The 16,297-nt window shown below is 41.4% G+C and overlaps 1 pseudogene; it reads right to left on the reverse strand.

Annotated features, from left to right (window-relative positions):
• Positions 1–5,347: 5,347 nt before the first annotated feature.
• On the reverse strand, positions 5,348–15,886 carry LOC105923654 (annotated as a pseudogene).
• Positions 15,887–16,297: the final 411 nt, after the last annotated feature.

A 16,297-nucleotide genomic window follows, 5' to 3' on the forward strand; every position in this document is an offset into this window, starting at 1 on the left:
CGCAGCTGGATTACTGTAACACACTTTATATAGACCAGTTCACGCGTGACGTCACAAGCTACATCCGCGCTACATCCGGGTCCCGCTGGTAGGCAAAAACAGTACCTTTCTCGTCTACTGCCATTACAAAACCGGTGAATTAGAGCGTGCTTTTAGTTAGTTTATTTTTGGAATCTAAACAATGCCTACGACTTGTAGTGCTCCCGGTTGCACACAGAGGCATTCCAAATCATCGGATGTACGTTTCTTTCGTTTACTTGAAGGACAAAGAAAAAACAAAGAAATGGATAATTTCAATTAAAAGGATGCGGGCAGACAATCCAAATCGACTGTGGGAACCATCATACCATGACAGAATTTGCAGTCTACACTTCATCTCCGGTAAATACAACTTAATTTTGCACTACAGGCATAACATAGGTAATACATTTGGTTAACTGATTCCTTTGCAGTTGGGGTTGACAATTACGAAAGCAGCTGTACTGACAGAGATTCGTATTAGAGAGGATGTAGTTTTTAATTTGGCCCTTAACAATCAAAGCTGATTTACGCACTGCTTATGTGCACTGTCTCATGAGTCAAAAGTAAATTATGAACATACAGTATTTCTGTTGATGTAAGTACAATATACCTATGTGACTGTAGTGTTTTCATGCCAGCACAATACATATGAATGCCACATGTAGTTTTCAGGGTTCTCTGTTGGTCGGTGCTCTAATTCTGCTCCACAGGTGGTTAGAGTTGGCTGGGGGGCGTGACCCACACCTGTGGCTCATCAGGAGCGCTCAGCACTGGCTTCTTAAGGAAGGTGCAGGCAGATGGAAGACACCAGAGCCTTACCCAGTCGTTGTACGACGTGGCCTTCGACCCGAACATGAAAACCCGAACCTGTGAGTCTTTTTGTACTTTGGAATTTGTCTAACTCTGGATCTCCTGCCTTTTTGCAGCTTTGTGTTTTTGGATTACTCACCCGTTTTTGACTTCTTGCTCGATGAACCTGCACCAGAAGAATCCTAGGCTCAGATGTTGCTCTGGCGCTCCCCCTCTTACCATACCATACCATACCATACCATACCATACCATACCATACCATACCATACCAACTTTATTTATGAAGCACTTTATACACCGACAGGACCAAAGTGCTGTACACAATCATAAAATACAATGCAATTGTGAAATAGAAAGGATCAAATATAAAATACATATTAGAAACAGACACAATAAAACAAAGTGAAATCTCTCAGATTGTGCCAAAAGCCAAAGAAAAAAGATGAGTCTTAAGAAGGGACTTAAATATAGCAAGTGAAGAGGCCTGTTTTATGCTCAAAGGCAGATAATTCCATAGCTTAGGACGTGCCACAGAAAAAGCACGATCCCCTCTGAGCTTGCACTTTGTCTTTGGGACCCTCAGAAGCAACGGATCAGCTGACCTGAGGGAACGGGAGGGGGTGTAAGAATGTAACAGCTCAGACAGAGGGGAAAGGCCATTAAGAGCTTTAAAAACAAATAATAGGATTTTAAAATCAATCCTAAAATGCACTGGCAACCAATGTAAGGAAGCTAAAACAAGGTAAATGTGGTCAAATTTTCATGTACCTGTTAAAAGACGTGCAGCAGCATTTTGTACCCTCTGAAGCTGGGAAATATATAAATCACTGACTCCTATATAAAGTGAGTTACAGTAATCCAGCCGTGTGGACACAAATGCTGTTTCGAAGTGCTGTCTGGAAAGAACAGGTTTTACTTTGGCTAGCTGCCTTAAGTGGAAAAACCAGGATTTTATAACGGCTCTGATGTGTGCTTCCATCTCAAGACCAGCATCCATCTTAACCCCTAAATTAGTAATAACCGGCTTAACATACTGGGCCAAAGAGCCAAGATTAGTCAAGGAATCAGCAGTGGATCTGCCAAAGATCACTACCTCTGTCTTGTCTTCATTAAGTTTCAAAAAATGTAGGGCCACCCAGGCCTTTACATCTTCCAGACATAAAAACAGAGACTGAAGAGAGGTGGAGTCTACATTCTTTAGCGGTAAATTTATCTGTGTCATCTGCATAGCAATGAAAAGCAATCCCATATTTTCTAAAAATAGAGCCCAGAGGAAGAAGGTACAATAAGAAAAGAAGTGGGCCTAGAACTGAGCCCTGTGGGACACCACATGACAGTGGAGCAGAGGGGGACCTATGGGCATCAAGACCAATGCCCACCCACGCGAACCCCGTCCGCCGGCCAGAGCCGCGGCGGTAGCCAATAGGCCGGAGTGCGCTTGGCTGCGAGGGCCGATCGACGCCGTTTGCGGCTTTAACATCCTTCATATGCGGCCTATCGAACCTGGACTCGGACTCGAGGCATAGTGACTTGACTACAACACTGATATAGTATAATATAATAATAATAATTGGGCGCGCTCGCTTCCATCGGAAAGGTAGCGTCCAGAAACGACACAGGTGAGCTGGAATGCCCAACAGCAGGGGGCATGTCTGTAGGATAGGTCCTCGGTAACATATTTCCAATTGAGGCACCAATGTCCAGCAATGTTTGGCTATCATACATAATCAGAGAGTTTACACTTGTAATAAGATTAAAAGCGGACAGCAGACAAAGACAAAACAGGAGGAGAGTCAGACGGCAAGCCTCAAACACCGGCGCCACCTCAGCAACTCACTTGATTTAATGTGAGAGATGCAGCAGGTATATCACCTTATGGGTGATGTTACGGCCCCTGTCTCTTGAGGCTGTGCCGGCTTGTGTGCTATGCAAATTTAGCTGTGACAGAACAAGTACCTGATTGGCTGCCGGGAGGCTGCAGAGGAGCTGCGACCTCATTGGACCAGCGGAGGACTGCCATGCCAATCAGACCGCTGATGAGGCCCACCTGTACTATAAAAGACTCTTGGACTCATTCCTTCAGGGGGAAGACAGCTAGTAGGAAGGTGCTTGTGCAGTGGTCTGCATTGGGTTGTTTGAACCAGTGGTGCTTGTTTTGTTTAAGCCGCTTTGCTTTGGTGGTAGTTTGACCTTGTATTAGCTTGTAGCTCATGTGTGGGAGGTTTTGAGGCTCCCTTTGTGTGTACTTTTATTGTCTTAGTCCTCTTGGGTGGTTTGAGTTATCTTTAACCTGACCCGGTGAACCTTATGTATTTTCTTTTGTATTCAACATCCCTAAAATCATTAGCCCTTTTCTTTGGTTCTATTAATTGAGTTTAGAATATTGTGTTTTGGTTATTGTAAAACCCTTCCTTTGTAAATAAACCCTTTCACATGCCACTCCGCTTCTCTGGACACAGTTTTATGTTACCTCCGTATGAACCCCTAGACATAGGGGGCATAACAGGTGAAAAGACAAAAGGAAAATCTTTTCTTTACTCTGACGTTGCCTCAGCGAGTGTCCTGGTTTCGGGTCTGCAAATCTGTGGTGTCAGCAGCTTCGGCGGTGCCGGTCCGACGAGCAGCGAGGAACGGGAGGAAAATCCCTTCGGTCTCTGGGCGTTTCAGACGCTTTGTCTGGCCAAAACGAAAGTGTCGTTCCGTGACGATCACTGGGAGATGAGCGGCTCTCAGTCTCTGATCGAAGTGAATTCAAAGTTCTTTTTAAAGTCGACCTCCTGCATCGGCAATGCAGGGATGAGTTTGCTTCGGAAGTTCTCGGTCAGGCGAGAAATATAGCACATGCCACATGGGGTGGGGTGGGGGGTCCCAATGGGATGAAACAGCTGTATGTGTCTTCCCAGTTGGCGAGACGCCAGTGAAAAAGGAAGATTTGGAGCTTGCAGGCTCTTTCATACCCTGCCATAGCAACGTTATCTCGTTGTAATGGCCGGTGGCCATTTTGATCGTATTTCATGATGGGAGTCGGTGGCCATTTTGACCGTGTCATGGGAAATGTGGTCTGTCACATCATGAAATGGCATAACACCTATTACCTTGCTCCTCCTTGTAATGTTCTGTCAAAATAACTGATGGCCACACCTGCAGCCACACAGTTGGGGAGTACCTTCAACCGAGTTGAAGCAGAGGACTCTGGCTAGCACCCTCCAATCCCAGATTGACTGACTGATTGGGTGGTACCATCTGGAGTTCCACTAGGGAGGAAGACCATGGAGTCCTCATTCTAACCTTTTTGCATAATCTTTATTTTGCTTTTGAGATTTGCTTATTTTGTTGTGTTTAGTTTTTAGTTTTTTTAATTTAATCCTTCAAATAACTGCGTTTAGTTATTTTTGTTAAAGTTGTGTAGATGTTTCCTTTCCCTCTACCTCAATGTGTCAGTCTGGTCTGATCAGCCACTATTTAAGCCCCCTTTGTTTGTTATGTGAAAGGTCAGTTTTTTTTTTTTGAGCAGTTAGTTTGAAGTTTTGTTTTGTTGGTTCTTGATATTTTTTGCCTCGTGTCAGTTTCTTCATTTGATCTATTTTAAGGGCCCTGTAAATATTGTCTGGACTTTTGTTACTTTGGGGAGTTTTGAAAATGATCTCATGGTCTTGAACTAAATCAGGAAATACAAACCACAGACTGTCACCACCCTTTGGTGAGTGTCACCACCGAAGGAGACACTAATGTGTTTGCTTTTTTGACAATGGCTGTTTTTTTGGTTTTGTTTTTTAACTCGCAAATATTTTAGATCATTAGATTAATTTAATTTTACAAATAAAGATAACATGAAGTAATAAAAATGCAGTTTTCAAATGATGATTTAATTTATTGAGGGAAAGAACTGAAACAACAGCCATATGTGCCACTTTTGGGAAGCCTTAACCCTACCTCTCCAAACCATAGTACTTGAGCAACAGCAACAACCTGCACGTATACAGGAAGAGCTAAACCAAATGGAGAAACTAAAATAGGAATTTGATGCAATACTGATATACTTTTGGACCAAGTGACAAGAACGTCATGTTTACACCATCTGAAAATGGTGTTTCTTAAAAATATGATTAAATTTGAATGAAAAGATAATTTTTATTTATCACACATACAGCAATAAAATGCTTAGTGATATGTGTTTTTTACCTTATTTCAGGATGGTTAGGTTGCCTCAGGATCTTCACAGCCCTTGACCTCGCTGGGTTTAAATGTCCTGCAGGTTAGGGAGGTTGGATATGGTATTTTTTTAGATGATAAAGCTTACAACATTAACTGCAGGAGTTTCTTCACACAAATCATCACGCCGGCTTTTCAATTTGCAACTTTTAATATGCATATGCATAAGACAGCATAAAGAATAAAGATTATTTCATGTACTGTCAAAATCTGTTAAACACTTTCCAAGCCAACCATAAAGCATGCACAAGGCAAATTAATGTAAAACGATTCATGGTTTCACTTAAAAAATGAGGCCCATGTGAGATGAATTTTATAATTATGCTTTCCACTGATATTAAAATAACTAATGTGAAAAATCTTATAATAATGTAACTGTGCCTAATTTCTGAGAAAGTGGAGAGCTTTAGTTTTAATTATTCCTGCAGTTATAAAGTTTGTTGACACGGTCGACATCAGTCTTGCTCATTCGATCTCTGTTTCCAAAGCTGCAGATAAGGCTGGACTTGGCAGCGATGGTTGGCCGCCCATTTTTGGAAAAGGCATGCCTGCAATACAAAACAAAAAAGTCATGAAAGATATAAAAAACAGCATTTTTATAACAAGGGCAACTATCAGCCTCTCATTTAAATAAAAAAACCTTCCATGACAGCAAAGACTTACTTGCCATAATGCATGACTGAGTTGAAGTCGTAAGGAGTTCCCAGGTTATTAGTTTCTACTTTCATGAAGTTGTACTGTTGTTCTTCACAGACAACCACAAAGGAAAATGTTATGCTGTTATTACACTTTAAACCATGAATCAATAAATAATTTACATTTGTTTAAAATAACATAAATCTTCACGTTTGTGTGTGAACTGACCTGGTTTAATGTTCTTGAAGAGAATTTGGACATATTTGTCTCTGTCAGTGCGGACCTGTTCATGGTTGAAGCCCAGAGCGTGAAGAACCTTATGTTGCACCTTGGAGTGGTGCAGACACTTGCTTTTCTCTAGGGAGATGTACTGTCCTCCCCTCTGACGGCCGAGGTAGGACCAACACCTGAAATACAAGCCCCCCAACACCCGCAGGCCGCAGCTAATTGTTAACCGGTTGCTTGTTGATTACCACAGTTTTGTGGTTGCCAGCAAGCTTCTCCTATTGTTCTGGTGGGACATTTGACTACTATTCTTGGTAGAATGGGAAGTGTTACTTTAGTTTTCGGGCTGTTATGCTAAGCCCACACATTTAAGATGGTGTTTATATCGGAGCTTTAAGAAGTCCTTTCCAGAAGCAGAGTGTCAGCCTTGATTATTCATTCCTAAAGCATCTTGAATGTGCATTCTACAGGAAGACCCAACCATGTAAAACAGACAGCTGATAATTTGAGGTGAACTTATTATTATAAATCTTTTGTTATACTCAACTTTAATTTGTTACAATAAACCATCAAAGGACACACAATAATCATCTCCCGGATTTAATTTCACGCGTCAGACCACAGTATTGGTGTCAGCCTCGATTATTCATTCCTAAAGCATCTTGAATGTGCATCCTACAGGAAGACCCAACCATGTAAAACAGACAGCTGATAATTTGAAGTGAACTTATTATTCCATCCATTTATGTACTTCACTACTGGCAATGAAAGAGTCCCAAATCATGATGCTACCACCACCATATATCAGTAAAGAGGTGCACATGCTTGTTAGATGTGTCCGTCTAGCATGCTGACTAAACCTCAACGTGGTGGAGAACTGACAATGCATAGTGAGAAACACACATTTGCTCTAACACCTGAAGCACTTACAAAAGGACCGGAGACATAAGTGAGATCTCTTGGACTATGTAAAGAAACATGTTGTTGGTCAGCAGAATCTGATGAAAATAATAGAAAATGCTGAATATAATATGCAACTGTGTAGGAGCCATTTGTTTATTTTAATTATTTGACAACATACTTTCTTAATTTCTATATATCTTAATTTCTATGCCAGTTTGTTTCCATGTTTCCACCTATAGGTGAAGGCGGGAACTGCGCCTTTAAAAGGCTGTGATGCGGGACAGCAGCTGTGTCTGATACAAGCTGAGACAGTCATTGACCGTGATTGGCACTGCAAACTTGGACTGATCTTTTGTTATACTCAACTTTAATTTGTTACAATAAACCATCAAAGGACACACAATAATCATCTCCCGGATTTAATTTCACGCGTCAGACCACAGTATTGGACACCCAAGGTGGGAAAGGTTGTTAAGGAAAACAAACAAAGAAACAAAGAAATGGTAAAAACAAACAAATTGAAACAACAACTTTACCACTACAATTAGTCAATTACTCTGCTTGATGTATGGAAACGACTATGAAGATTGGATTGCGTGGATGCCGAAAGATGGAATTGTTTGAATGAGGCCGCCACGCCAACTCGAAACAAAGGAATACACCTTGAAGGAGGTACGTGCCACATTAAGTTCTTTGGACTATACAAGTGAACCTGGATTGAAATGGATTTAAGTTGGAAAGACATTATTTCAGAAATTATTTAAGAAACGAAAGTTTAATTTTGGATGAGCGTGGAGCTTAAGTTTTGCTTGAAAGAACAAGAGTGTTGAAAGAAACGCTGCAGGACGAATAATTGATTTCATTTTAAATACTAAAGGAGGAAAGTATTTACTTCGTTTGGAAAGTTTCTAACAAACTGTTTTGTGTTGAGAAATGGATGACTCCGACAGAGAGGAAGCTCCAGGCCCGTCTGCAGAGCCAAGACAGGTTGCAGCAAATCTCCGTGCCTTAAGGTCTGGTAAAATGTCGCATCTAACGCGACGGATGAATATTGTGAACAGGCTTATGGAAAATAATGAACATGTGGAAGAGATTAAAGGCAATATGCTTAAGTATAATGATATGTTGAAAGAATTCAAAGCCATAAATGTATCGTATCAAGAAATGTTAGATGAAGAAGACAAAATCATTGATACAAAAACGTGGTTGGAGCCTCATATGGAGCAAATCAACGCGTTCCTTGCAAATGTCGAAACATGGTTCGCAAATTTCGGACATTTGAAGCAAGACAGTGTCTCAGTCGAACCGCCTTTGTCTGAGGCATCACCAGATACGCAAACAAATATTGAAGAAGACGACAAGCGCTCTGTTTGCTCCTCTGTTAGGAGCAATTCCTCAAGCGCATCTTTACGCATAAGGGCGGAGGCCGAGCGCGCCGCACTGATTGCAAAAGCAGCGGCTTTAAAAGATAAGCACGCATTAGAACACGAACAAGAACAACTTGAAAAGAAACGTGCTGAACTTAGAAAGAGAAGAGAAACGCTAGACATCCTTACTGATATAGCAGCAACAACTGCAAAAATCAATTATCTGAAAAACGCTGAGAATGTACAAGTTATGGACCCACTGAGCACATCACAAGATGCCATGAACGCATACCTTAATGCAGCGCATAATTCACCTGTTCAGGCAGAGGAAAATCAGCCTGTAGTGAGACCCAAAGAACCTGTTGGGAGACCACTCTCACAATTGCTAACTATTGAGAGCTTACAACAAGAAAATACTCAGAGAATGTTTACGTTGCCGACTCAGATTCCCACACATATAAGTCCCAATAATTTCTCAACGAACACAAGTCAACAGTCTGCAATTTTAACAACTGTTCTTGAAAAGCAGAATCAATTAACAGACATAATGGTTAAACAACAAAGGCTCTCTACACTGCCAAAAATCAATCTGATTGTTTTTGATAGAGACATTCTTCAGTATCAGTCATTCATGCAAACGTTTGAACATGTTATTGAAAGGAAAAGCAAAGATGACCAAGACAGATTTCACTTTTTAATGCAGTACACAAAGGGTCAAGCACATGATCTTGTGAAGAGTTGTCAGCACATGGCTGCAAGTAGAGGCTACCTCAAAGCAAAGCAACTGCTGAAAGAGACCTTTGGCAATGAATATAGACTTTCTTGTGCATATGTGGAAAAGGCTCTAAATTGGCCTGTGATCAAATCGGAAGATCCCAAGTCATTGAAAGAACACGCTTTGTTTCTTAGAACATGCTGTAATGCTATGGAAGATCTACACTACATGGATGAATTGAACACTGTGACTAACCTAAGAAATGTTATGCTGAAACTCCCATTCAGGTTGAGAGCAAAATGGCGTGCAGAAGCACACGAGCTGCAGAGCGTGGGTAGGATTAAAATGCTTGATTTAGTCACTTTCATTGAGAGACAATCCAGCATATTGTCAGACCCAATCTATGGCAACATCCAGGATGCAAGCTCTGTCCGTGGAAAACCCAAGGTAACACCGAAACCAAAATCTAAAGGAACATTTGCCACAAATGTAAATGTGAATCCACAAGAACACAGAAATGCACATCTTTCGTGTATGTTTTGTAATGGAGCTCATGAATTGGAATCATGCTTGCATTTCAAATCAAAGCTGCATAAAGAAAAAATTGTATTCTTTAAACAAAATGGAGTATGTTTTGGATGCTTGAAAAAGGTTGGACATTTGAGTAAAGATTGCCCAAAGCGGCTTAACTGTTCAATTTGTAAAAATAATCATCCCAGTATGCTACACATTAATGCAGACCGATCTGTTCCAGCTCCTGTTAACAGCGCACAGGTGTCACTCAGAGCTGGAGAGCATGCCGGGGCCGGTGACTGGGACAATGGTGCAGACTGCTTGCTGCCTATTGTTCCTGTGAAAGTGAAACACTCAAAAGGAAGCAAAATTATACAAACATACGCCTTTCTTGATCCAGGAAGTTTGGCTACATTTTGCACAACTAACCTTATGAACAAATTAAATCTTTCAGTAAGGAAAACCAACATACTGCTCCGTACCATGTCGCAAGAGAAGGCCACATCTGCAAACATCATTACAGGCCTGGAGGTGAGCGCCATTGATTCCAAGGAGTTCATCAACTTACCTGAGGTGTACACCCAGAGCAACATGCCAGTGAGCACCAACAGCATACCCAGTGAAGTTGAACTCAGAGCTTTCACCTACTTGAAAGAGGTAAAGATTCCCAGAATCAAAGCGAATGTGGAGTTGTTGATTGGCAGCAATGCTCCAAAAGCGCTTGAACCATGGGAAGTTATTAACAGCCAACAATCTGTTAAATTACTCAATGGACATTATGTTTTAGACTTACCTTTTCGAAACAAAGGCGTTGTTATGCCACACAACTACCAAGTGGCAGAACAGCGGCTTGCTTCCTTGAAAAAGAAATTTTTAAAGAACAGTCAATTCAGAGCTGAATACACTGACTTTCTCTCTGAAGTTATTAGTAATGAACATGATGAAATGGTGCCTGAAAATTAAATTGAAAGAACTGATGGAAGACTTTGGTACATTCCACATCATGGGGTGTACCACCCTAAGAAGGGAACACTTAGAGTTGTTTTTGACTGCGGTGCAACTTACTGTGGAACCTCTTTGAACTCAGAACTCTTGCCAGGTCCAGATCTGACAAGCTCTCTCCTAGGAGTTCTCTTGAGAATCAAACAAGAGCACGTCGCAGTGATGGCAGACATTCAGAAGATGTTTCACCAAGTCCGAGTCACTAAATCAGACATAGACTTTTTGCAGTTCTTATGGTGGCCAAATGGGGACATCAGTAAGCCAGCTCTTCAATATTGGATGTTGGTGCATCTTTTTGGAGCTGCCTCTTCTCCAAGCTGTGCAAACTTTGCACTCAAGCAAGCAGCCAAAGACAACAGTGATTTATACCATCCAGACATTGTAAAAACTGTGCAATGCAATTTCTATGTGGATGATCTCTTGAAATCTTTCTCAACAGAACAACAAGCCATTGAATTGGTCAAGCAGGTCTCTTCACTGTGTGAGAAAGGAGGATTCCACCTGACCAAGTGGCAGAGCAACAGCAAAGCAGTAATCGCAAGCATCCGAAAGCAAGATAGAGCACGTGACATTGGAGAGCTTGAGTTGGACAGAGACAAACTGCCTCTTGAAAGAGCGCTTGGACTGCTGTGGAGTGTTGAGGAGGACGTCTTCAAATTCAACATCATTGTGAAGGATAGACCACACAAACGCATAAACATCCTCTCCACAGTAAGCTCAATTTACGACCCATTAGGTTTTTTGAGCCCTCTCATCCTTCCAGCAAAGCTACTTTTGCAAGAGTTATGCAAGTCTAAATGTGAGTGGGATGACAGAGTACCTCAATCAGCTTCTGATAGCTGGCAGAAATGGCTGAGCAGTCTTGAGGTTCTGAAGGACTTCAATGTGTCCAGATGTTTGAAACCACCTGACCTTAAGTCACCTCTGCATTTTGAAATCCATCACTTCTCAGATGCTTGTGACCATGGCTATGGCACAGCACAGCTTCCTAAGAATGACCACCACCAACAAGATCCATGTCGTGTTTATGCTTGGTAAAGCACGAGTTGCTCCACTAAAGCAAATGACCATTCCACGCATGGAGCTCACTGCTGCAGTGCTAGCAGCAAAAGTGGACAAAATGCTGAAAAAAGAAATTGAATATCCACTCAGTGCAACCACATTCTGGACAGACAGTCAATCTGTATATAAATACATTGCAAATGACACCACAAGATTCCACACCTTTGTTGCAAACAGAATTTCCTTTATTAGAAACCACACAGAAACAACACAATGGAAGTACATACCAACCAAACTGAACCCGGCTGACATGGCGTCAAGAGGAGTGAGTGCAAGCACATTGGTGAAGTGCAAGCAATGGTTACAGGGACCAGAATTTCTGTGTAGATTGGAAGAGGAATGGCCTCAAAACCCCATGGGGACTCTCTCACTTGCTCAAGATGACCCAGAGGTGAAAAGGAGCACCACTGTGTTCAGTGTTGTTGTGAAGGAGGACCAAAGGGACAATCCAACAAACCAGCTACTAGAGCACTTTTCAGACTGGCACAAACTAAAAAGAGCAGTAGCATGGTACTTGAAATTCAAATAAACTCTTTTGTAAAAGGTGAAAAACAAAAAAATTAGCTTGGACATGACTATTAACATAGACCAACCCACAACTTTGAATTTGGTTAATCTGGACAAAGCAGAGAAAAGCATCGTTCAGTTTTGTCAAATTCAAGGCTTTGCAAGGGAAATTAAAATGTTGAAGGAAGGGAAGGCTGTAAGCACACATAGCAGCATCTGCAAGTTAGATCCCATTTTGGAAAATGGAATGTTGTGTGTTGGAGGCAGGTTGAACAGGTCAGCAATGCCAATTGAACAGAAGAGACCCGTGATTCTTCCCAAAAACCATCATGTGGCAACACTGCTAATTCGACACATCCACCAGCAGCTTGGCCATAGTGGAAGAAATCATGTCCTCTCCAAACTGCATCAAAAATATTGGATTGTGAATGCCAACTCCACGACTAGAAAGGTCTTGACCAAGTGTGTTGTGTGCAGACGCTGGAGAGGCTAATTGGGAGAGCAAAAGATGGCAGATCTGCCAAAAGAAAGACTGACACCTGACCTGCCACCATTCACAAATACTGGAGTTGACTACTTCGGACCTTTTGAGATAAAGAAGGGACGCAGTTCCCTGAAAAGGTATGGTGTGATATTTACATGCATATCAAGCAGGGCCGTCCATCTTGAAATGGCTCGCTCCATGGACTCGGATTCCTGCATCAATGCCTTACGGAGATTCGTATGCAGACGAGGCCAAGTAGCCCACATAAGGTCGGACAACAGCACTGATCTGGTTGGAGCAAAAAATGAACTTCAAAGAGCAATAACTGAATTGAATGTACACAAAATCCAGAGTGTGATGCTGCAGAAAGGAGTGGAATGGAGTTTCAACCCACCAGCAGCGTCCCATCACGGAGGTTTTTGGGAGAGACTCATTCGCATGGTGCGACAAGTTCTTCATTCCATTTTGAAGAAACAACTACTTTATGATGAAAGCCTTGAAACACTTTTCTGCGAAGTTGAGTCAATCCTAAACAGACGTCCGATTAAAAACTGTGAAGGAGGATGGGCAGGATGTTGAGGCACTAACGCCCAATCACATTCTTTTGTTGAACACCCAACCTGTGCTACCACCAGGACTCTTCAGCAAATCCGACCAATACACAAGAAGACGCTGGAGACAAGTGCAATATCTAGCAGATTTGTTTTGGAAAAGGTGGACCCAGGAATATCTCCCAATGCTGCAAGAGAGACAGAAGTGGTTCAGAGTGAAGAGGGGGTTCCAAAGAGGAGATTTAGTGCTTATAGTGGACAACACTGCACCTCGAGGTACCTGGCCCCTTGGAAGAGTCACTGAAGTTCGAGCTGATTCTAAAGGCCTGGCTAGAAGCTTGACCATCAGAACCAAGACTGGTTTCCTAGAGAGGCCAATCACCAAGGTCTGCTTGCTTCTTGAGGGTTCAGAAGACCCAGATCCAGCTGAAAGAACTCTAAGATGAGTACAATGTTTATTCTCTTTATTTATTATGTTTGTTATAGCTTTAGGCTCCTTTCTTTTTATTTTTTAATGGTAATTGGTACTTCAGGTCCCAATTAGGGGCCGGTGTGTAGGAGCCATTTGTTTATTTTAATTATTTGACAACATACTTTCTTAATTTCTATATATCTTAATTTCTATGCCAGTTTTTTCCATGTTTCCACCTATAGGTGAATGCGGGAACTGCGCCTTTAAAATGCTGTGAAGCGGGACAGCAGCTGTGTCTGATACAAGCTGAGACAGTCATTGACCGTGATTGGCACTGCAAACTTTTGTTATACTCAAGTTTAATTTGTTACAATAAACCATTAAAGGACACACAATAATCATCTCCCAGATTTAATTTCACGCGTCAGACCACAGTATTGGACACCCAAGGTGGGAAAGGTTGTTAAGGAAAACAAACAAAGAAACAAAGAAATGGGAAAAACAAACAAATTGAAACAACAACTTTACCACTACTTTGCTCATATTTGAAGATATGGGTGAATTCAGATAGCATGCATGTAATTATGACAGAGGTTCGGCCCTGGGTTAATCTCTCACAAGTAAAGGCTGCGATTTGCAAGCTTTGATTCTGCAGTAGCAGCAATATTAGCTGAAAGCATTGCACAATTTTAAAACAAAGTGATCCATTTTTGGAAGTATATGTATTGAGTAAGTATAATAAGAGAGAAGCTTATCTTCATCTTATATGACTATTTTATTTCACCAGGAAGCATTTGGCTTGTTTTTTTGGATGGTCTCAATCTAAACCCCAATCACTATGTTGGGGCTATATTTGAAGTCCCAGGTCAGAGCAAGGAAACCAACCAGTTAAATCAAGCAATAAACATTTCCAATTCAGACAAGAGGAGTGGCCAAACAGTTTTTTCTGCCTACTTGCATTTTTGATGCCTTTAGGACCTTTTCTAGTCATAGTCATTAACTTTTTCAAGGCTTTTTGAAAGCAGTGCGGTGAGGTTGGGCTCAAATGAATGCATGTCAATGCAATATCCTTACAGGGATGGGATTATTGTTGTGAGTGTGGTTGTGTTCCTACCCTGATTCAGGTTCAGAAAAGAAATGGAGGTAATCTGAATCAAGTAAAGTCTATGGTACATAACAGAAAACTTTTATACTACTTACATGACTAATAACTTTTTAACATCAGATATGCTTACTGTAATTAGAGCACATAGGGTCCAGATTTGGGTGACTTGCAGCCTCTGACAATGCAGGGGTCTGCATTCCTGCTCCTCGTATTCGGCACAGCGATGTCATCAGGTCGCACAGGAGTCTCTGCAACACAGCAAATGACATGCAAATAAAGACAGGAACGCAAATCAGTAGCTAATGTCATTAGTATTAGGGCAATTTATTTTTCCTTAAATACAGTTTGAAGTCTTCAGCTGATCCAAAATGCTGCAGTCAGAGTTCTGATGAAAATCAACAAGAGGGATCATATTTCTCCTATTTAAGCTTCCCTTCATTGGCTTCATGTTAAATCAAGAATAGAATTTAAAATTCTTCTTCTAGCGTGTAAAGCCCTTAATTATCAAGCTCCATCATATATCAGAGCTCTGATTACCCCGTATGTTCCTAACAGGGCACTTTGCTCTCAGGCTGCAGGTCTGCTGGTGGTTCCTACAGTCTCTAAAAGTAGAATGGGAGGCAGATCCTTTTAAATTTTTTTGTTACAATAAACCTTTATTTAGCCAAATAAAACACCCACAAGACCTCTTCGCCAATGCAGGAGCACACATCATGGTGGACAAGAGACATAAAATATATAAAGTCCAGGTAATTCTGAAAATGAAATGCAGAAGTTACTGCTGCAGTTTCAAAATACAATTTAAAACGGTAAATATTTAGTGTTCAAAAACAGGCACATTTAAAGGATTTTAGTTGCTGCTTTCTTAACATAGAGCTGAAGACTCTCAGTGAAACCGGTTCTGACAGACCTATCGGTTTTCAGGATCCTCTCCTCTGGAACCAACTCCCAGTTTTAGTCTCTGAGGCAGACACCCCGTCTACTTTTAAGACCAGGCTTAAAACCTTCCGTTTCACAAAGCTTATTGTTAGAGTGGCTCAGGCTACCCTGTGTTATTGTGGTGATGGTTTAGGCTGTTGGAAGACATACAGTTAAGACCGCTTACCTTCACTATGCTACATTCTCCTACTACTCTCCAATGATGAACTATCTGCAGTTACTGGAGCCATTACCTTGATGCTGTGTCTTTGTTTCTGCTGTTTAATGCAAAATCTGGCCAAGCTTTTCCGTTTAGCTGTTTCCAAGAGGAAACCATCTTCTGTAGATGATAAACCTGTATCCGTCTTTCGGTGTTTAACCCTGTCTCCCTCCTAGACAAAGCAATCAAAGGACTTATTGCCCTCACCTACTCTGTGTGCCATTTTTCATCCTAAATGTTTCACAACTGGTTCAAATTAATCCAATTCAATTTGATTCATATAGCACTAATTCACAATAAATGTAATCTTAAGCTACTTTACAAAGTCAAATTCATCAAGTTAATAATGAATCTTTAGCTGTTTTCTCTTCATGTTGAGGCCACTAAAAGAGCAAAAAACTTAGATTAACTCTTGACTTTTATTTCAGTACAGAAGAGAACATCTGTTTTTTTTGTGTGTGTGTTTGTGTCTTTTTTATATTCTTAAACCCCCAATCTGATGGACATGCTCAATCAGCCAGGTTCTGCTGGAGGTTTCTTTCTTTTTTCCTTGACGGTAGGGAAATGGGGTTGAAAGAGAGGGATGAGACGGGTGCAAAGGTCCACTGGCCGAGACTCGAACTGAGGACAGCCA

Source organism: Fundulus heteroclitus, chromosome 4, assembly GCF_011125445.2.
Source record: "Fundulus heteroclitus isolate FHET01 chromosome 4, MU-UCD_Fhet_4.1, whole genome shotgun sequence".
NCBI classification, from domain to species: Eukaryota; Metazoa; Chordata; class Actinopteri; order Cyprinodontiformes; family Fundulidae; genus Fundulus; species Fundulus heteroclitus.